Here is a 24,033-nt window from a genome sequence, read left to right as displayed (position 1 = left end):
GTCGTGAGAGACTTGTTGAAACATAACGCAGCAACCCAGACAGAAATGCCCGTTCTCCTCCCTCACAAGTCCTTGGAAGTAAGCAGCGAGGCATTTAATCAGTACACAGGTGCCAGCTAGTCTCGCTAATGCAGTAGAAGTGTTAGAAGCTAACATTAAATGGCTTGAATTATGCTCTTCTTTGCGGTCCCCCTTTCCTGAGCCCTGTAGAGGCCTGGAGAGCAAGTTGACCCCCAGTGCACAAATAGAAACTAGGAGATAGCGAGGCCTGGAATGTGTCTCTCCCTTGCACGCAGCTTGCTTTCAGAGAACAGAAGCAGTGTGTTCTTATAACAAAGAATTGTGTCTGCAGGCTCATGAAGTGGCAAACTGTTGCTAAATACATGTCTGAAGGTGTCATACTCTTCACAATTGTCAATCATCGTACCCAATTAAAAGGAAATACATTATGGGTGGTATTGAATGTGTCATCACTTATTGTAAGATGCCTGCTTTGTATATATGTAAATGTTGTACAATTCTCACTCTCTTGCATCCCTCGGGGTCTGGAAACACACGTCGCGGGGCGTGGGACCCAGTTGGCCAACTATGACTATTTGATTTGCAATAAACCCTAGCTTTTGGGAATACAACCTCGTGTCTGGCGTATCAGTTTGTGTGTGGTGATTGTGCCTTGTTTCCATACGGAAGGGTCCCCTAGTGGCCCCTTCAAGATGGCGCCCGAATAGAGACCCACCCCCACTTGTTCCATTGTGTACGTTGTAAAATAAGGAAGGCGGAGAGAACGCCGAGGACGGGACGATCGAACCGGGATCAAGAGGTGTTCGGGGCGCCCCTGTGAAAGTGATGAGAGATTCCTTTGCAGATCTGCACACAACTGATCCCTGATCGACGTGCCCGGCCAGAGAACAAGGAGGCGAGGGTCCCGAAATGAGGCAGAGTGAGCCAAGATATGCAGGCACGACGATTATTTATTGCGTCAGTATACGGACGAATCGCGTCTTGAAAGACGATTTGATTGATCAGGTGAGTCGTGCCCCGATTCCAAGTAATCCTGATATTGGTTGATTTTGCAAAATTAAACACCCAGTGTAAGGTTGATTAGCCGAGGGTAAGGTTAAAACATGCCTGGGGTATTGTCCACCTTAGCAGAATTTTTCCACTGCGGTAGACAATCTTTGGAAACTGGCCAGGTCGCGCCACCCGAGGGGTCGCTGGCGTATGAGATGTATGTGAAGTATGGTGTAGGGGCGATAATGTTTTGTGAGAGTTGGCATAGGCAAACCAGAAAAGAGGAAGACCTGCAGTGGCAAATCACGTGAGTTTTGAGTTTATGAGGATAGATTACTTGGAGAAGGTGTTGATGAAAAAGAAAACACGTCATGCGGCATTTGATATCCTTAGGGACTGGAGAAGGGAAGCTATGCTTCGTTGGAAAAGTAGAGAGAAGAACGCGCGCAGGCATAAGTCGAAAGCAGAAAGAGTGAAAGAAAAGCAGGAGAAGGAGTGGGATGATAGTTTGAGAAAATCGAATAGACGTGGTCAGTTGAGTATAGATAAAATATACCCACAACAAGAGTTGCATTCATCAGATGAATTCATAAACAAAATATTAACTGATACAAAGCGAGGCCCAAGGAGAGAGACTAAAAAGACAGCGCCAGTGACTATTGCTCAGCCCCTTGCAGTTGCTCAGCCCCTCCCTATTGATCAAACCCCAGCGCAGCCACAGATCCTACAATCAGCGCCTCCCATTAGCCAGCCAGTGCCGCAACAGTCACTTCCCGTTCCTGTTGTCCCATCTGCTCCTCCCTCCCAAGAGATTGTTTCTGTCCCATCCGCCCCTCCAATAATTGAACTTGAACTCATTGAAACGAGAGAGGGGACCGGACAAAGTGAATGCGCTAGAGTGACCCGTAGTGCGATCAGCAAGGAGAGAAAACGAGAGTTGCAAGAACAGGCAGAGATGTATATAAATGGGAATGATGAAACGTCAATGCTAGCTTCGATGTATGAATTCAGGAGGAGCAATGAAAGACAGGTATTGTTGGAATGCATGGGGGAATATTTAATGGGGAGATGGAAACAGTTAATTGGGAGGCTACCGCCGCAACAGTTGTTGGATTTGAATGTATTAGCCCGTTGTAGAGAGAGAGATGAAGAAATAAGGGAGCATGTTGACAGACTTTTTTTTTTTTTACACTTTGTTTTAATTGACATCATACATATAAGGTAGGGTGCACGGGCAATCCCTACATAGATGACAGGTTTTTTTTTTATCTTTAACTCTTATCCCGCCAACTCCCCCCCACATCCCCCTCAACTTTTTTTTTTAACTTGTTTATTTTAAATCAAGGCAGGTTGATAATTACAAAACATTGTCAGCAACAATCATTCAGGCATGTTGCTCCCCAGTCCTTTTTTCCTCCTGATCTCCTACCCCCCGCCCCCCGTCCCACCTTCCCCTCGGTCCTTGGAGGTGGATTCCTCCCTCCTAGATCGCCTATTTTGCGCCTCAAGGTCTATGTGTCTCCCTCCGGGATCACTTGGTCTTTCAGGATCCATCGAGCCCTGGTGGGTTTGTAGGTCAGAGCGGGGAAGCGCTGGTCGTATTCAAGTACTGGGGCCCAAATATTCTGAAATCGGTGGAGAGTTCCCGCCTGCGCTGCCGTCACCTTCTCCGCAATCAAAATATCCCAAAGCTTAGTCCACCATTGGGGCATGTGAGGGTCTTCCGGGGACTTCCAGGAGCGGGCCAGCACCGTTTTCCCTGCTAGCAGACAGTGTGTGAGTAGTTTTGATCTGGTCCCGGAGCGTGGGTAGATCGCGGGAATCGGGGCTCCCAGCAAGACTGGCTCTGGTTCCAGCGGGATCGCCGTTCCGGTGATTTGCGCGATGGTTCCCAGACATGTCTTCCAAAATTGCTGAATCTTTGGGCAAGCCCACCACATATGAAAGAAGGAGCCTGGGCGGCCACATCCTCTCCAGCAGGAATGGTCTAATTGTGGGTTTATGTGGTGGAGTCTAAGGGGCGGGTAATACCACCGTAACATGATCTTATATGCGCATTCCCTATTGGTGATACAGGTGGATGAGGCGTAAGTTCTGGTCCAAATGTCTACCCAGGTTTGGTCATCTATTGGGTGACCCAGATCTGCCTCCCACTGGGCCATGCAGCAAGTTCTTGCGGCCAGGAAGTCACCTAAGAAGCGCCTATACAGAGTGGATACTCTCCCATGAGCTGGAAGATCTCAAAGTATGAGTTCCAGGGCGGTGGGAGGGCGTGTCGCTGCTTGCAGAGTTTGAGGGTGCGAGCACCAGTGGCGCAGTTGGATATAGGTGAATCTGTCCCTTTCCTGGAATTGGAACTTTTCCTTACATTGCTCAAATGTGAGGGGCCTCTCTCCCGTATATAGCTGGCCTATAGCCTCTAACCCGCCATTTATCCAGTTCTGAAAGTTGGGGTGTGTGCTCCAGGTGAGAATGCCGGAGTATGGAAGACCGGGGATCCTGGGCTCAGGCCTCTTGGCACTCCCTTACTCTTCAGCGCCCAGTCCCAGGAGCTTAAGGTATGTTTGGATGATAGGAGGAGGTCTCCCCAGTGCGCTCTGAGGGGGGGTGGGATGTGTGGCAAAAATCGCAGGGGTAGGGGCACTTGCGATTGTTCCAGTTCTACCCATTTAGGGCCATTTGTAGTAGTTTGCCACGCCTGGACCTGTGCTAGTTGAGCCACCATTCTGTATCCCCGTAAGTCTGGGACCCCCAACCCTCCCAGTCTGGAGCCCCCTAGTAAGGTTCTGAGGGGGAATTCTCGCTCGCTTACCTTTCCAGATAAATTTCAACATCTTTCTCTGGATATCGCGAAGAGCTGGTGTGGAAATCGCTACTGGGAGGGAGGCGCAGGCGTACAGGAACCTTGGAAGGAGGTTCATCTTGCAGGCTGTAATGCGCCCCAGCAGTGAAATCTCCTGGGTCGCCCAACGTTTCAGGTCTCCTTCCAGTTCTTTGAACAACTGGGGGAAGTTAGCTTTATATGTGTCTTTTGGGTCAGCTGGGATGTAGACCCCTAACTAGGGGACTGCTCTTTTTTCCCCATGTTATCGGGTACATCTTGGCCAGTGGTTCACGCTCTGCCGGGGTGAGGCCGATGCTTAGGGCCGATGATTTGTCGAAGTTTACTGTAAAGCCTGAGACCTCACCATAGCTGGCTACTTCTTGTAGCGCATGTTTCAGGGATGACTGGGCCTCCGAGATCGTGAGCAGTACGACGTCCGCATATAGGGCGATTTTGTGTTGCGTGGGGCCACTCTGTGGGCCTTTGATCTGGTTGTTTTGCCCGATTCTCTGAGCAAAGGGCTCCATGGTGAGTGCAAAGAGCAGAGGTGATAGTGGGCAGCCCTGTCTGGTTCCGCAGGACAGGGGGATCGAAGCCAGGTGTGCCCGTTGATTCTCAGGAAGGTTCTTGGTCTGCTATAATTAGCTAGAATCATCGTTTGGAATGCTGTCCCGAAGCCGAAGGCCCCCAGGGTGTGTTTCATGAACACCCAATCCACCCTATCAAATGCCTTGGCCACGTCCAGTGCCATTAAGACTAGTTTCTGGGAGTTCCGGGAGGCAAGGTCTACAAGGTTCAAGGGTTTTGATATGGGTGGCACCGTCTGTACCATTCAGGGCCCGCAATACTTTTATGGATAAAGAAGGTAGGATGATTTTAGTACAGGGATTTGTGGAACAGAGAGAGCTCTGTATTATCAACACTTCTGCACCACACCACGACACAGCAGCCTACTTCCTCTCACTATACCCCCAAATTGGCCCATATAGCGATGGCACATTAATTCGGGGGAGACTTTATTTGCACGTTAAACCCTGAACTCGATAGATCAGACAATACATTCACAAAGCCTTAAATACATTGTTGTGAGCATTCACAATGACCGACATATGGAGGGCCCTGCACACGCAAGTCCGCGGATATTCACTTCACAAGACCTATACACCAGACTAGACTATGTCTTCACAGGGTATGAAACCCTAGGTTAATTCAAAATGGTGGACAACAAAGCACGAGTACTATCAGACCACGCACCGCTGATAGTCATAGGGCGCATATTCCGACCTGGAAGCTTAGAGGTGAATCCCTGAAAGATGCAGTGTTCTGGGAACATCTAAGAGAGGGCATTAAGGACTATTTTAAAAACAACACAGGGAGTGTAAAATCAGCCGGGACATTATGGGAAGCCTTCAAAGTAGTGATTAGGGGGCCGGCAATAGCTAAAGTGAAGGGGATGCAAGCTATGATAGAAATAGATTTACACAAAGCGGAACTAAACTAGAAGCCATAGACTGCCCAGGAGACATGTCCAGGGACCAGGCACAGGAAGTTATCTGTCTGAAGAAGGAATGCCTGAAGCACTGGCATAGATTGGGCACACTGATCTATAAAGAATAAGTAGAAAGGCAACACGCAGAAGGGGATAAGCCAGGACGTCTGCTGGCTTGGCTATATAAAAGCGAATCCAAGCGGGATACGATACAGGCGATTGTAGAGAAAAATGGGGAGGTATGTATGACGCAAGCAGGCATAAACAAATGTTTTCACGACAATTACAAATGGTTATATGCAGAGACATCAGAAACACAGTTGTCTGAGATAGACGAGGCCCTAGCACAGATAGATCTCCCAAAACTGGATGTAGAGGCAGCCGATAGGCTAGAGGTTCCCATAACTAGAAGAATTAGAAACCACTATAAGAGGGTTGCCTACTGGCAAAGCTCCAGGAGCAGACAGACTGCCCAGCAAATTTTATAAGGAATTCATTGCAGATGTTAGTCAATTATCATCCCACTATTGAAGCCAAACAAGCCTGATACTGACTGCAGATCTTACAGGCCTCTCTTGCTGCTTAATCAGGATGGGAAAATACTCACAGCCCTATTAGCTAACAGGCTTAAGACACTAATATCCAAGCTCATACACCCAGACCAGACGGGATACGTTCCGGATAGGAATATCACATGTAACCTGAGGAGGTTACACCACATCATTGATCACACCTGCGACATTACGCATCATTATGCTGTGGCCTTGCTAGTCGCGGTCAAGGCACGTTAGATGGCCATGGTTGTTAGCTGCACTGAAGAGTTTCGGCATGGGGCCCAGACACATTAAATAGGTACGGCTGCTATATAGCAGCCCGGTAGCAAGAGTTAAGACAGCCAACCATATCTCAGACCAATGGCTGCAAGGAAAAGGTACAAGGCAGGGTTTCCCATGGTCCCCTATGTTGTTTATATTGGCCTTGGAACCTGTGGCAATGCACCTCTCAAAGGATTATCAAGATGCGGGTATAGTTACACATGGCAGTAGGAACTTGATCTCCCTATGTGCGCATGACATGCTTTTATACTTACAGCACCCAGAGACTAACCTACAGTATATTTTGGGCATGTTTGAGTGCTACGCAGACCATTCAGGCATCACAATTAGCACGCAGGAATCATGCTTGTTCCCCTTAGCAGGATATAAAGAGAAACCTCTGAACACAGCCAGTGCTACCAGTTAAGTAGGAAGTGAACACATTTAAATACCTGGGAGTAGGAATCTTCGACAACCCCAAGACAGAACGCATACAGAACGCACAGAAGCTGGTAGATTAAGTAGAGGAATCCATGGCCTTCTGGGCTAGACTACTGCTCTCACTGATGGGAAGGGCCGAAGTTGGTGGTGTTCCCGAGGCTCCTTCACTTTTTTACTAACATCCCGTACAACATACCTAAAGGCTTCTTTAAGAAGCTTGACACTATGTGTCGTAGCTTTGTATGGCACAATTCGAGATGTAGAATGGCACTAACAAAATTACAGAGACTGTACAAACAGGGGGTATAAAAGTGCTCAATTTTGAAGCATACTTAGTGGCGAGCCAACTCCAATTTGTTACAAACTGGCTTTCAGATGAAAAGACCCAAGACACCCTGTTGCTCCAGCCAGCATGCACCCCATTCTTTCTAAAGGAGATGAAATGGACCCAAGCGCCACATGGGCGGAACCCCCCGCTGTTGCCAATGCTGGGAAGGACGGTATGGCATAGGGCTTGCCGCTTTCTAGAGAAAGGGTCACTCTAACTCTCCTCAGATCCCACTGGTAACACTAAAGGTGGAGGACCCACAGTTCAGACTAATGTGAGGAAGTATTGGGAACCCCTGGGGTAGCAACGGTGGAAGATTTACTACAAGAGGGGAAGCCGATGGACTTCCGAGCACTCACCTCAGAAACTGGTTTACATTAAGGGCAAGATATAATATGCTTCACTCCTCACTAGGCTAAAGCAAAAATGGCCTCAAACAGACAGGGAACTTCAGGAGGATGAAATAATAGAAACACTATGATATTTCAGAAGGAGGACATGCGTTATCGAGAATATAGGAGTTATTGATGTCTCGGTGTGGGGATAGGCTTGCGCAGACCCGGTGGAGCTGGGAAGCAGATCTGCAGGAACAATTGACAGCTGAGGTCTGGGGTAGAGTGATAGCTTATCATAACAAAAGTGTTCAGAAATGCGAAACTTCAGTTAATTCAGTTGTACGTAACCCAGATGGCATATTTAACCTCTAAAAAAACAAAAAACAAAACAAAAAAAAACTATTTAGCAAGGCAACAGATCAAATCTGACCAAAATGCAGACTGATTAATGCGGATCTGGTACACATGTTCTGGCTTGTACGAAGATCCAACAGTATTGGGAAGACATAGCACAGTCCCTAGCCAAGGCATGTAGAATATTGGACACGCAATCTCCCACTGTCTGTATACTTGGAATTTTTGCACGACCGAAGCAAGCAAGACATGTCAGTAAATTGAAAGACCTAGCATTTATCCTAGCAAAACGTAGGATAGTGATGGGTTGGAAAGCGCACAAGGGTCCGGAAGTAAGTTTTTGGTGGAGTGATCTCCAAAAATGGCCGTTGGCAGAGACCTTGGTGTGGCAAGAGGCGGCCCGGCGAGGCCAAGGAGAACAAAATGTAGACTTGGACTCATGGAGGCATATGTTACAGAAACTGATGGCCTCTGAGCATAATGACACCCAAATGGTAATAAATGCCCCATCGCAACTGATGGAATAGTGACAAATGTATATAGTCTGTACAGTCAGATGTAATGTAATGGGATATAACATGTGGAATAGCCTGGGAAGTGGGTGGGGGGGAGTTGGTTAGAAAGGGAACAAGCAGACACAATCGGCTGTGCGTTGTCATGTGAACGCATATGTGAGTCTGTAAGTTACACTGTTAATAAATCAATAAACTGTTTAAAAAGAAAATCTATGGCAGATTTAATGAGAGTAGAATGTTTCTGCCTTCAAGAGAGTTGGCTATGCTCTTCTTTTGATCTAGACGGCTATTCACTCTTTTTTCGACTATCAAAACTTCCGGAGAGGAGCCATCCTAAAGGAGGCTTCTGTATAGGAGTGAAGGCTAATTTATAATCTGTGGAGTTCACGCCCCACAGAAGGCACGAAAACATGTTGGCTGTCCATGTCCAGATAACAAATATCTGGCCTGGCAAGAAGATTTTGATAGCCACGTTATACGATCCTCCTGGGGGAGATCTATCGGCTGCCCTGATTGATGTTATGGCCGACACTTTTCGTGATTGGTGCTCTCAACACCCTTCAGGTCCAATCATACTGACGGGGGACTTCAACGCTGATTATAAGAAGTCTTCATCATTGGATGAGAAGAGGGGAACTGAAGCTGCTTCAGGGGTGGGACCTTGGTGGGCCGCTTTAGTTCGAGTTCGAGCTATAGCCTTTGAGTACTGCTAAGGCCCAAACACAATATATGTGGACAAATATTCTGTCCGCCAAATACATGGATTTCACCTTCACCAACCCCTCCCTGGGCCCCTTCACTCTCCCTGAAACCTTCTCCAGTGAGTGATCGTGTGATGTTACTTATGACCTGCATTGCCCAGCCTCGACACCCTCCCGTGCCTAGATCAACATACAACCCCTCTGTGAATATTCAAGGAAACAGGCTGCGGTGGACAGTGGGAAGCATCGAGAGACTCAATGAGGCTTTAGCGCACTCTGGTCTTGGTAATGGTGACATTTTATCATCTTGTAAGGCCAATTTAGGGGAACTATGACCCATGTTCTGTCCCCCCCACTCCCACCCACCCGACTGTAGAGACACACTACTCGATTACACCGACGGGAGAAGACCAGGCAGGGTTTCTGACTGGGACATATCGCAAAGAAAAAGGGAGCTAAAGGGATAGTACATAGGACAAATGTAAATGCCCACTTAAAGGGGAGCATGAAAACCCAAATCATCTCTGCCACAAGAACCAACTACAAACATTGGCTGAGCGGGAACAGATTATCTAAGGCCAATGCACGCTGGAAATATATCGATCGTCTGATAAGGACGCATGACTCAAATGCTTCCAATTTTAGGTTACTGGCTATGTTGGACTGTAGTTCCAAACCTTTTGCCAGCCTACTATTGGAGTGCCTCACGTCTTGGGTTAGGGAAAAGGGTCTGCTGAGCTGTCAACGCACAGGTTTCAGGAAGGGCTGTGGGACTTCCCATTCTATATGGTCCCTCCTCAACCTTATCTCTGACACTGAATGTTACCCGGGAGTGGCACTATACCTATGCTTCATTGATTACTCTGCAGCTTTCAACAGCATAATCAGAGCAAAACTCTGGGGAAAGCTGGAAGCATGGGGTATAGACCCTTCACTTCTTTATTTTATTAAGGCCCTCTACAGCAACACAAATGTGAAAGTCACGCTCTCTCAGGAGGGGGACTTGTTGAACACCTTTACCACCACACAAGGTTTGAAACAGGGGTGCCCATTGGTCCCCTTATTATAGAACCTATATACGTCAGAACTACCCGCAATCCTGAGCAGAACGAAGAATCATTCCCTGCAATATGGAAAGATCAGCCTCCCCTGCCTACTTTACGCAGATACAGTAATTCTAAACCGCACTCCGCTAGGACTGCAGCAAACCCTTAATGCCCTACAAACTTTTGCCTCTGAGCATGGCCTACTCCCAAACGCAGCAAAATAATGATCTGCGGGAAGGGAGCCTACGGTGCACCTTCTTTCGTATGGAGGTTGGGGGAAGTAAAGCTGGAACAGGTAACTGAAAATTGATACCTGGGAATATCTATCAGACCAGGCCTGTGTCCGCAAGAACTTGGCACTGGCTCATCGCATAGGTGTTACGACATACTTTAAAGCACAATTCTTCAGGCAAATTTAATACAGGTTGGTTCATGGAACCCTTACCTGCAGGATAGTAGTTTTGTAGAATATGGGGAGCTTTCCTGGCTCCACTCCGGTCTCCAAAATTGGTACACAGAGACAAGGGTAAGGCCCGGGAAACCCTCCTGGGGAAGAAAACACATAGGATGTTATCAGAACACTGATTCCAAGTGTTAGAAGCAGTAGAATGGAGTATTAGAGAACTGGCTGGACTTTCAGTATAGGCAATAGTGATATGTATTATGAATACACCAATGAGGAAGTACAGGAGATTCCAGGAAAGCAAAAGGGCGAAAGAGAATAAGGAAAGGCTTCAATGCGGTAGAAGTAGTTATATAGAATAATGGTGAGAGAAAACTTAAGGCAAATGCTAATAACACGACATGTTATGAAATTGTCACATAGAGTGATACTTGTGGGAGTACGATTGGAACGGAGTTCCGTTCCAGCAGAGGATGAATGTGTTGCATAGGATATTGGAGCCGTAGAAAGAAGGAGTCGCAGAAGAAGAAATTGATGTTCCGGTGAATATGAAGAGCAGGGAAACGGAGCTGAGCGGTCAGTATTGCAGAGCAGAGAAGGCCGTCAGTGAAGGAAGAAGCAGGAGAAAGTCACAAGATAGGCAGGAAGGGAGAACAGGAAGGAAGAAAAGATTCAAACTCACGGAGTAAGGCACAGCAGCGATGCGCGTAGTCAAGATTGTAGCAACGTACTGGGTAATCCAAGTGGCAAGCATTTGAAGTAAAATGACGCACATTGATTGACGCGACCATGATGAAACCAACTAGTCAGTTACAGAGAGAAAGGATTTGAGGACCATTTAGGAGCCATGTTGGAAGGAGGAAAAACAGAACTATCTGTGTTTCCATTTTCTCCAAAAGGAATAGCGATGCATGACAGTAGGGCATGGGCCAAATGGCTGTCCCTCGAAAGAACAATCGACTCTCAGGGAGGGAGTTCATTGGAGGCCACAAATATGGCCTATAGTGCTTCAGTCACTCAGAGTATTCTTTATGGTCTTGAGGTGTTCCCGTTAAGGGCAGTGGGCTGGATCCCTAGATTGGAAACAAAGATCCTTTGCCTGTTACTTGGAGTCTTAGGGAGTGTTCTGGTGGAGGCCATTCGGTTGGAGTTGGGTCTCTTATCTTTATTATTGTCTTGGAACATAGCAGCCATTAAATTCTGGGCCAAGATGTATTACAACTATTTGGACGGTCCCTCTCTGCTAAGACAGGTGGTAGTACATGCAGAGAGGTTTCTCAAAGAGCATTTGGTTTAGTGATGTTGATAGTCTGGCTAAACATTGTTTGGTGGAGTTGGGTATTGATTCAGCACCCCTAAATCTTACTTAACAAAATTGCACCTCCCAAAACTAGTGAGATTCATCACTGCCATCCGCCTCCAAACGTCCCCGTATTCGAAAACGCAGGGGCCTGGGCTGGGGTTCATAGAGCCGAAAGACTATGTATATTGTGTCGGCGAGCAAATAGAGTCCACTCGCCATATTCTGACTCTGTGTGGGACCTTGAGCCCAGAGTATCACAGGGCCTATAGCGAAGTCCGGACTCACACCTCAGCCCAATTCTGGGCCACAATTTCCGGTGCTGAGGCTTTGACCCCAGTAGCATCAGCCTATTATGTTTGGCAGAGGGTAGTGAAGAAACTAGACCTTGGCTCCCCAGGTTTCTGTGGCTGACCTTCCTCCCTTCAAGGGAGCTGTTCAATTTAAGTCACTATAAATTTAAGCCCAAAATAACCTAAATTGAAGGTCTAAAGTTGCCGTCATGATATTTCCCTAGGCCATCTATGCTTAATCTTTTTATGACTCATGGAATCTGACCTACAATGAACGTACAATGTATTACGCTGTTATTCACTGTAATGCTGTTAAAAAATGTATTTTTCTGATGTATTTTATGTTATTTATGTGACAGTGTAAAATGGTTTTAAATGTAACCAGAGGCGCTCAATATCAAAAACTAAAAATAAATCTGGTATTTCAAAAGGGCAGTGTGACAACAAAGCTTGTATGGTAAGACAATGCTACAGGAACTATTGTACATTTCTGTGGGCAAAATTTTTACATAACGATGCAGAAGCAATGCTAAATACTGTCATTTAAAAGGGATGTGGCATCCTTGGTAAACAAGCAGGATGTCCCATTAGCTATTTCACAGTTAAATGCAGTTGCTGAATCCCTTTGAGTGGAATAGTTTGAAAGTTTACATTGCCCTGAATCTGCCCCAATATTATGCTGTACTTCAAGTGGAACCTTTATAGAGAGAATGAGTTGGTTTATGCCTATAGAAGTAGAGGACATTTTGAAAGCAATTAATTCTAGCAAGCGCACTCGAGCACCATGCCCAAACGGGCTCACTAATACATTAAGACCCTATCCTGCTAGTTGGGAAAATGTTCTCCTTATTTTATTTAAGAGTATTATACAGTTAAGCATTTTTCCTGACTCATGGCCTACAACCTTAGATGGTCCCATTTACAAGAGGGGTGCAAGGTGCAAACCGAGGAACTGTCGCTCGATTTCTTTACTTGTTACCGATAGTAAACGTTTTGCAACCCTATTGCTCAAGTATCTAGAACAATGGGCATACTCGGTTGGCTGTATTAACTAATTACATACTGGTTTCCGAAAGGGGTATTCTGCTAACATAAATGGGTGTGTGTTAAGGTCTATTCAGCAGTCTGCATGCAGGGATACTACTGGTTGTACATTTGTGGCTTCAATTGATCTTTCGGTAGCCTTCAAGCAAGTCGATCTAAATAAACTTTGGTGGAAGTTAGATTCGTGGGGCTACTGAAAGGTCTGCTAAAATGGATTATGCAGTTTCATGAAAATACTGGTATCTGAGTGAGGTTAAATAAGGCTGGTGAAATGTCAAGAAGGATTACCACTAGATTTGGTTTAAGGCAGGGGAGCGTCGTGGCTCCCTGCCCTTTTCATTTATATGTATATGGGATACATGAATCCCTGGCCCCCGCCACCTTTGTTTCACCTGGATTAAGCAAAGATAAAATTGCATGGATGGCCTATGTGGACAACTTCCTCCTGTTTGACAACATTCGAGTAGGTTTGAAGAGACTGTTGTCGACCTTTGCGAATTATGCTAATGACAATCGTCTTGTAATTATACTGAATAAAACAAAAATGTTGAAGTTGTCAAAGGCAAAGAAGAAATCGGTGATGGCCGGGTTTCAGCTGATTTTATGATTAAGTGCTCTTCGAGTATTATTTATTTGGCTTTTTATGTCACTGCACAACCTTTGAATGTAAATGTGTTATTTTATAACTCAAAAGGCAAGCTGCTTAGTGAACCAAGTGATGAAGTTCGATGGAAGAGCTTGCCGATTCTCTATCAGGCTAGCAATCTGTTTTTATGAAGGGAAGATCATCCCAAAGTTAATTTGTACTCTAGAATTATGGCCAGAAAGTATGCTTAAAACATTGGATTTAATGGAAGCTGCAATCTGGTGACTTGTTTTAAACCTCCCTAAATCTGTGCCGTTATCGGTTATTCAGTACAAGTTGGGTTTACTCTCAATAAGAGTAAGTCAGTTGGAGATTACTAACCCTGTATAGGACCATTATGGAAACTGGCTAACTTGTGGGATGCAGACCAAGTTATCCAATGTATTTGAAGAACCTTTGTGAAAATGTAATGAGCCGATTGGAACTGGAAAAGGGGGATTTGCTACTAACCCCAGATAAAGTTAAGAAAACTCTTTGACTATGAGTGGGTACATTCGGTTGAGTCTTTTCATGCTTATCCTTCTATGGAACAATTAGCACATGGACATAAAAGGAGATGGTCTATACCCTCATATTTAAATCTGTTCCCAAATGACTTGTTTAGGTCGCACATGATATAATTCAGATCAAAACTCTTGCCTACTAGAGAGATTCTCTTCAGGAGAGGGTTGATTGACCAATCTGATGCAGTGTGCAGATTTGGTAAAAGGAACAATGAGCGAGAGACTGTGAAGACTTTCATTCTGCACAGTACTGCTCTGAATGTTCAAAGAATGGCATTTCTTCATAAACTATTCATAAAAATCGATTGGCAGAATGAGGATAATCTTTGTAAGAGAGGTTTATAAGTTCCAAGAATCCTTCTGATGGGTTATCAGTATCAGGGTTTTTTAATTCTCTGCAGTTGTATACATTGTGATCATTCTGTCTTAACCTCTGATTTTGTTATTATCTTGCTTTTTAAAAATATATTTGAATGTGAGATTTTGATAATATTTAAAGATGAATTTTATGAAATTGTGATTTTGTGCCATTGATTGTGCTGTTTTAGTTCTTTGCCTTTTATGATTTTGCTGTATTAATTATTTGCTTTTTATGATTGTGCTGTTTTAATTATTTGCCTTTTATTATCGTGCTGTATTCATTCTATGCTTTTTATGATTGGGCTGTTTTAATTCTTTGCTTTTAATGATTGTGCTGTTTTAATTCTTTGTTTTTTTAATTTGTAAAGTTTTTTTGTAAACCGTTGTAATGCTTTTAATTAAAAAACATGGTGTTCATCCGCAGTGCATTTTGGGTGCTCCGAGAGCCATAGTGGACATTTTTCTTCTGGCCTCGGTGAAATCTGCACATTTTCTTTATGCTTCAGTGAACGCTGCATTTTGATGTGAACCCGTAACGTGGTTCGTATTATTTCTTTGCTGCCAGCTTTCCATTGGCAAACATGTTTTCTCGCTTCTGCATTGCTTCAAGGACTGTTTTTAACAAGGTGCCTGCTGGTACTTGATAACATTGAGAAAATATTGCAAAGCCTAAGAAAAGCTATGTAGCTGTTTGCGCTGTCATGAGAAAGAAGTGTTTTGCATTTTGGGGTTGCCACGGGTGACTATGGCCATGCCCATTGGAACTCTAAACAGGTAGAGACCTTGAAAGCTAGAAAGGTCTGGAAAATATCATCACACATTTGTGAGAGGCTTAAGATGAGGGGCCCTGGGCATGGTCAGGCAGAAAGCTTCTAGGGAGAGTGGACACACTGCTTCCATGCCCGTTGATGTACAAATCTCTCTTCCTACCTGTTTACTGAGCTTTTGAGTGCAAGCCTGGCAAGATGAGGATGTTTTGCGGTTTCTTCAACAGTGAAGTATTTTTTAGACTTTTTACGTTCTTTCTATGTGTAGTAATTATTCATTCATTTATTTATTACTTTTATTTATGTATGTTTTTATGAGTAAAAAGCCATAAGGAGCCATGTTTTGCAGCTTGACTGAGTGTTTGTGTGCATAATTGTCCTTCAGTGTGTAAGGTTTCTTCATATCGTGTGCTGTGGCTGTTTAATAGTTTGTGTACTTTTGAAGCAAAACATATGGCGCTGTAAGCAGAATTGCCTTGAGATGTGGAATTCCAAGCATTCATTGATCTGTTCTTAAACGATGGTGGACAAAAGATTTATGTTGAAAGTGAGGTTTGTTTCCTTCTTCTTGGCAGTGGGAGATGCGCGTTTTGTGTGTGGGCTTTGCGTGACCGCATTAAGGTTGCTGTGAATAAGTTATTGTGAATTATTGTAAATATGAATACCCTGTTTAAGATGAAAGATAAGGGGTCTTCTGCATGCATAGATTGATTGCCTTAACGTTGTTATTCCTGGCAGGGGGTGAAAAGCCTGTATGATAAATTGGCAAAAGAATGGGCATGAGGTACTGGGCTGAGCAAACGGTGAGATGAAAGCTTGGACACTGCAGGGCCTGCAGAGGTAATATTTTGTTTACAGCAGGTCCATGTGGAAAAAGGAAGATATTGCTGCGCTAGGAAGACGGGGTGCATGCTTTTAGGAAAATGCACCAGAGAAATGTTGAATTAGGTGATGTTACGCTCACCTGGTATCCATGGGGATGCCACCCAGCCCTGGTTGGATGATTTGCACTCTCGAACCCTCTCCCAGTCCCTTGGTAAGGCCTCTGGTTAAAGATGGGTCTGCAATATAGGATAGCTGGATTCAATACCATGTTTTCCCACCTCCCGTGGCCTCAACTCCTTCCTCCACCTTGGGCCCTCTCCTCACCTTAATATTGTAAAAGGTGGATTCTCCGTCCTGCTCCTCATGGCAGGGGCGCGTAGTTGTGGGCGGGGGGCAGAGGGGGCGAGCAGCGACCAAGTTACTTCACTGGTGCAAGTCCCTCTGTGGGAATCCAGGCCTGCTGCGACTCCGTAGGTTTGCTGCTTTACAGACTTTATATGCAGTTCTTATGATCCTCTTAGTTCGAATAATAATGTCTTGCTTCTTTCCTTTTATTTATGGAAAGGAATTTTGGTGTTGTCATGCAGTTTGAAGATGAGCATGGGCCGGTAGGCGAAAGCGCAGTGTGCGTGATTCTGTCCGGTGAGTAATGCGCGGCGCTGTTTCGCCTTTTATATTGCTAACCTGTGTCTTTTCTCTCCTTGCAGGTTGCGGTGTTCCTCGCTGAGCGCCATAATGTTCCAGCAATGATACTGACCAGGAGATGACTAACCAGGTAAGAATTGTGTTGCTTTCTTCATTCGGGAGGAAACATGAGTAAACGCCTACTAATGCTGTCTTTCTTTCTCCTCTTTCCAGGTTATGAGTGGAACTGAAGTCCGCAATGGATTGAAGACAGGATACTGTTCCAGGTAAGTTTCGTAGTGTTCTTTCTCTCTCTGCAGGTCCTTGGTTTCAGGTAAGCTGGCATCAAAGAAATGGACACGGTGAGCGTTACGCTGCCCACAGCAGAATAACACAAAGCATGTTCTGCTGTTTGGGTGCGGTTTAAATAGTCTCAGGTAAAGTAGTCCAGGTAAAATAGTCCCAGGCCTGCCACTCCCAAAAGTAGTCCAGGTAAAGTAGTCCCAGGCCTGCCACACCCAAAAGACTAGACCACATAGCTCAGTTCTTTGTAACTGAGCTATGTGTGTGTTGTCATGATGCCTGCCCCCGGAAGACCAGACCAGGCCCAGCAGCCCCGGAAGCAGGCATCATGCCACTTGGAGCATGCCCAAAAGCCCCAGTTAGGGGCTGTTTGGGTACAGTCCTGGCGCCTATGGCGCCAGGCTCATAAAGATAAAGTCAGTCCTGGCGCCATGGGCACAAGGCTCATTATGGATAACTTACCTGAAGCAGACCATGCTGCATACTCACCTGAGGCAGACCATGCTCCATGAAGACTCAAGCCAAATGAGGCTTAGGAGGGACTATTTTACTGAAGGGACTATTTTGTTACTTGAGTGGGGCTGTGGAAGAATACTTACCTGGATCTTCTTCCAAGGCTATTTAAACCACGCCCGGACAGCCACACGTGCTTCGCGTTATTCTGCTTGCTGCAGCGTAACGCTCACCGTGTTTTCAGCAGCTCCAGTCTTCAGCCACGCCTGCTTCAGTCCTGGGACTCCTGAAACAAGAAGACAAAAAGGATAAAGGTTAGAACAGGAGTTTTAACTTAAATCCTTACCTGAATCCTGATCCATTTCGCCACGGAACTGAAAGACAGAAGTCTTTGAAGCATCGCTTCGCATTCCTACGGCGCCGCGCTGAACTCACCTGCTTGGCGGTACTTCAGCATTCCATCACGCTCTCTCCATCTCGCGGCCGCCCTCCGACACCTAAGGAGACAAAGACAGCAAGGTGAGCAAGGGGACTCTCTAAGGCCATACAAGCTACCCCCAAGGACTTACCTGATTTACCACGGGAGGTACTCACCTCATTTCGGGTCGGCACAGTCAACTCTGCTTCATCGCCGTACCCCGGCCCCAAAGGGGAAAAAACACAATAGACTTACCTGAATCTTACCGAGTGTCATTTGGAAATCTTCGAGTGGATAATCGGCAACTTGCAAGGAATCGGACAGAGTGAAGAGCAGACATTTGAACTCTTATGAACAATTGGACTTTAGAGTCAATACTGGAACTCACCAATTCCTCTACGCCAGTGAAGTAACTGGTCATCAACGCGCCCCTGCGGTCGACGCAGGATGGAGAGCTCATCCTTCCAAACCATCAGGTGAGACTAAGGAGGGGACGTCAAGAGTGATCAGTGGGAAGACAACGGGAGTGGGGAAGGTGGGTTGACACTCAATTCCACGGGTGGTTAATTCCTCTTCTCCTTTACAGAAGAATATTCTTGCGAGCCAGACAAACTAGGCTGAGCGGGCCAGTCCAGTCAGTCATCTCGGTGCCACAAGTCACGCTGGTGGAAATAACAGCGGCCCAGTTCCGGTCAACGCCCCCGTGGGAACCAGGTGAGCGTAATATGTGTCTCCATGTTGGCTGAAACCCCCACCCAAGTTAAATAATCCCAAGTAAATAGTCCCATTCTAATGTTGGTCTTCATGATGGTTATGAGCCTGGCGCCAAAGGCGCCAGGACTGACTCAGAGTCTTGGATGAGGTTTTAAGGCCTTTGACCTGGCCCTAACTGGAAGGCTGACTTGCCAGTGAGGGCCAGAGGCAAGGGTCATGACAGGTGAAGATATTTTGCGTTTGGAGAAAAAGTTAGCTGCTGAGAAATACATTTAGATGCTGCAGCAATTACAATTGAAAATCTGGCATAATAAAGCAAATAAATACCAAGAAGTTGCTGAAAGGGCAGCTGTCAGGGTTGCTTGATATAAATATAGAAAGCGCTGAGGCAATGTAAACAGGAGGAAAGATGCTGCTGTAATTGCCACTGCAGGGGCGGATTGGGGCCCAGATAAAGGGGATGGTGATATTTAGAATTCCACTGACTCCGGGTATAGCCCAGAGGTGAAAGCAGAATCTGAACGGAACCTGACAAAATGACAGTCACTGCTAACCCAGTTACAAGGCGTAGGGCTGGCCCCCATCCCCATAATCCAGGGGGTTGGCTGGGAGCTGTGAATTTGACCACACTAGAAGATTACACAAAACAGGAGGTTGGTGAGATTATTACTCGATTGAAACAGGGTCAGGGGAGCCCTTACTCACCTGGATGGTGCGAATGTTCGATGGGGGTGCTGGGGGCCTGTTGGTGGATTACATGGATTCTCTGCACTTCCTACCTTTATCCAGTGACACTAATATACAGGAAGTATTGCAAGCTGAGCCTCCTCCAGATGTGAATGGCCAAGCTTCACAGGTATCTCTGTTGCACCTGGCGGCCTAAGGGTGTCATCGCAAATATCCTATCACCACTGTTTGGCATTGTGAGGACAGAAAGTGGTATACACTAAAGAGTACATTCAGAAAATCAGAGACCATTCTACGAAGGAAGCAATTCATGCAGATGAACCATTACATATGGGGTTGGTGCCACTGTTCGTGTCAACCAGACAAATACTTGCATATAAGAGTGTCATTATGACTTTGTTAGTGGGCATGACTGGGAAGCCAACTGATGAGGAGGTGGTGAATGCAATTTGTAATTTTTCCGATGAGAGAGGGGGGGGGGAGAGAGAGAGAGAGAGAGAGAGAGAGAGAGAGAGAGAGAGAAATAACTCCCAAGTGTCAAGGGAGGACATGTTTTTGGTACTGTTGAAAGATGGTGTACCATGGGAGGATATTGATGGTATTGAAACCAGGGAGATATAAGAGATGTACAAAAAGAGAGGGCTTGCTCAGAAGGAGCCCTATAAACAAGTTAAGAGACAAGTGGTGACCAAGCAGAAAAGGGACACTTCACCTTCAGCGCCTCCTGAGGAGTAGCCGGGAGAAGGGTCCTTTCCAGTACCAGCCAACACATGCCGAGTTAAGAAAAACAGTCAGTGCAATTTAGAGGCTGAGTCTGGAAGCACTCATTCTAAATTTGACAGATGACCTCATGTTAATGTTAAGATATTTTGGAAGCCTGAAATCAAAAGAGATCTGAGCTTTGATAAATACTGGGGCGGAGGCTTCATTGATTCATGGAAATCCTTCAAGATTTAAAGCTTGTCAATTTACCATTACTGGGCTGGGGGGAAAGGAAACGCCTGCAGTACACACAGGAGTGGAGAAGAAGATAGGCAATTTGAAAAAGCAGAAATATCAAGTGTTGATTGTTCCGATACGAGTGTATATAATTGGTTTTTACATTTTGGAAGGGTTGACTTTAGGACTGGGAGGTAAGACTTATCAGTTTGGAGTGAATGCTTTAACTTGTACACCAGTTATTGTGGGCAAATTGAAAATCCCTCCTGTGCACATGCCTTTGGCCACAAAGTGTGTATCCATGAAGAAATACTGCATTCCCAGGAGACACAAGGACATTTCATATGCCATTAAGGAATATGTACAAGCTGCAGTATTACACCCCGTTACTACTGCTTGGATACATTCCAGTCTGGCCTGTGAAAAAGGGGGATGGGCACTGGAGCATGACAGTGGATTATAGAGAATTGAACAAATACACTCCTCCTTTAATCCGTGCTGTCCCAGATGCAATCATTTTGATTGAGAACATACAAAACATTTAGGGAACCTGGTACGCTGTGTTAGATTTGGCAAATGCCTTTTTCTCAGTGCCAATTGCTGAAGAGTGCCAGGAGCAGTTTTATTTTCCTGAGGTGGGTGTCAGTACATCTTAACGAGATTGCCTATGGCATACTTACTTGAATGTACCATTCCAGTGAACAAGAAACAAGCTCAGCAGTTTATAGGGCTGTTTGGATTTTGGAGACAGCATACACCATATTTAGGACAAATATTGGCTCCACTTTACAAAGTGACGCAAAAGAAGTATGAGTTTGAGTGGGGCAAGGAACAACAGAGAGCATTTGATTTGGCAAAAGACACAGTGCAACATGTCTTTGTGGCCTTTGAAGTCAGAAGAAGTGGAATTGAATACGTCTGTACAAGAAAATGATGCTAACTGGATCCTATGGCAAAAGCAAGACAAAAAGAGAGTTCCTTTGGGATTTTGGAGTCGCAAATTACCAAAAGCTGAAGATAAGTACACTCCATTTGAGAAGCAATTGCTAGCGCGTTATTGGGCTCTTGTTGATATCGAGCAAGTGACGGTGGATCATGATGTACTGATCAGGCCCAAAATCCTGATTATGTAGCAGGTGTTAAGTTCTCCTAAAACACACAGGATAGGACATGCACAAGAAGCTAGTGAAATCAAGTGGAAATGCTATATTTAAGACAGAGCAAAATCAGGAAAGGGTGGGGTTGTGAAACTACATGAGCAAGTGGCTAATATAGCATCAGTAAACTACATACCGAAGGAAGTGACAGAAGTACATGAATCTCCAGTGAAATGGGGAATACCTTATGGGAATCTTACAGTGGAGCAGACAGAACATGCCTGGTTCACCGACGGCTCAGCCCATTATGTAGGAACTGAGCGCTATTGGAAAGCTGTGTCATATAATCCCAAGACAAAAGAAATCCTAACAACGTTAAATGAAAGAGCAGTCAGTTTGCAGAATTGTAGGCAGTATATCAAGCTTTGAAAGAGGAAATACCAGGTCAATGTCATTTGTGCACAGATTCATGGTCAGTGGCCAATGGGCTAGCTGTGTGACTGCCGATATAGCAAAAGAATGTGTGGAAAATTCATTCCAAAGAAGTGTGGGGAAAGGAACTGCAGCAAGATATCTGAGACATGCTATCACAAAGCGAAGGAACAGCATATCATTTAGATGCGCACTGTACTACTGACTCATTAGAACATTGGTTCAATTCTGTTTTTTTTCTGTTGCAGACGAACACACTAAGATTTCCTCCGTGGATGCACAGACTAACGAGGGCGACTTGGAGGGTTTGGCCAAGTGGGTTCACCAGAAACGTGGATGCATGGGAGAGAAAGCTACTTGCAGGTGGGCATAAGCTCTGGGGATTAATATGCGTTTAGTGGTAGTGCAAACAATCATTTTGCAATGTCATGTGTGTCAGCATCAGCAGCATAGACCCATCCCTCAGTGTCCCAGGTACTTTACTAAGGCAAGTTGCAGAGTCAAATCTGGCAGATCGATTATATCGGTCCTATGCCAACCAGTAAAGGTTGTCAGTATGCATGTACAACTGCGGACACATATTCTGGATATCTGATGATGTTACCATGTAAGGGAAAAGAACCATAAGAGATGGTCACACGGGTAGGACAATGATTTACTAATTAAATAGACTCAACTCTGTGGAAAGAGGGGATAGGCTCGGTCAGTGAAAGTTAGATATTCATATTTTATTAGTACAATAGACCCAATTGTAAAAATAGACATTATTAATCATAAAATGTGTACAAAAGTATGACATTTCTAAAAGACATCTCAATTTGATCCTGCGTGAAACAGCGATATCTAATCTATACGTAGATATATGACATCTACACATAGCCCTGCAAAATTGAATACTAAATTGCCTTTTGTAATAGCTGGTCACGGACTCATGTTCTATCCGCGTTCCTTTGGGCTGAAGACTATTTCTCTACAGTAGAAAATCCAATAATATGTCAATTACACAAATAATAATGACAACATTTGCAAACTATTGTGATAAAACAGAGCAAAAGCTTGCAAAAAAACAGTGCTACACAACTGAACACCATTAAATTATTAGATCAGATTACGTTGTATTGCGGTGAGTAACAGAGTAATAATGGCTCACACTTTAAAGACAAGTTGATTCAAGAATATTGTCAGGAAAAGAACATTGAATGGTTCTATCATGTACCGTATCACACTGAACCAGCAGGTTTGATTGAACGCATTAATGGTTTGTTGAAAGAACAATTGCACAAATCAGGCAATGTCAGTCTAGTAGGCTGGTGTGATTGTGTGTTTGATGCTATGCACATTTTGAATAATAAACCATTGACTATGGGTGAGACACCCTTGACGCAAATGTGGACACCTCCATTACAGATGCAACCTAATTCAGCTGAAGACACTATGTTATTCTGGGAGATAACGCCAGGTGCTTTAGCTCTACACCACACAGCTCCAGTATCTGCAGGGGTAAACTTGTATTCTCACAGAGAAATCAGATTAGAACCCAGAGGTATAATAGCAATTGAAACTGGGATTTGAGTACAGATTGCACCAGAACACATGGGATTGATTACCCCTAGATATGGATTAGCATTGAAGGGCATCCAAATACTGGGAGGAGTGCTAGATGCGGATTACCAAGGAGAAATTAAAGTCATTTTAATGAGCAGTGGAGACCAAATCCACTGCCTATCCATTTAGGAAACCGGATAGCCCAACTGATTCTCATACCTGTCAAATTGTCCATGATCAGAAAGCGAGAGCCCCCCACGGTGTTAACTACTCATGGGGACCCTGATTTTGGCTCATCAGACCGCATAGTACTGGGTGCAAAGGTATGGGTAGAGAAACCAAGTCCCCCACCAGCACCCCCCAAATGTCATAGCATCTGGCAGGGACCAGGTAGTTTTAGTAATGGAGTCTGGCAAGAAAAGATGGGACTATGTACGCACAGACAAATGTTATTTAAGAGAATGATTATAAATACTGCTATGTCTTTTCAGGATATGCTTTATAGAACCTGTGCCTGGTTGGTATAATTGTGATAGTAAATGGACTCGGAATTTGGAAGCGTCAAACCACACACTGCAACAAACACAAGATGTTGTATTTGCGCAGCCAACCAATGTGTGTCTGACGATGCTGAGGAATGATGTTTGGGGGTCGCCTGATGGCGACACCGACACACCAGCCACAACAGGCACGAAGAACACAATTCGCAGAGAATTGAGAACATGGCAAGTACAAGCTCAAGAAAAAATGACGCCGGCTGTAGGAGAAATGTCTTTAGCACGGCAAAGATATTCACTGATGAATGTGGGCTCTCCAAACAG

The sequence above is a fragment of the Ambystoma mexicanum genome, chromosome 9 (genome assembly GCF_040938575.1).
Source record: "Ambystoma mexicanum isolate Mex_15411 chromosome 9, UKY_AmexF1_1, whole genome shotgun sequence".
Lineage (NCBI taxonomy): Eukaryota > Metazoa > Chordata > Amphibia > Caudata > Ambystomatidae > Ambystoma > Ambystoma mexicanum.
Note: the sequence above shows the minus strand (reverse complement) of the source record.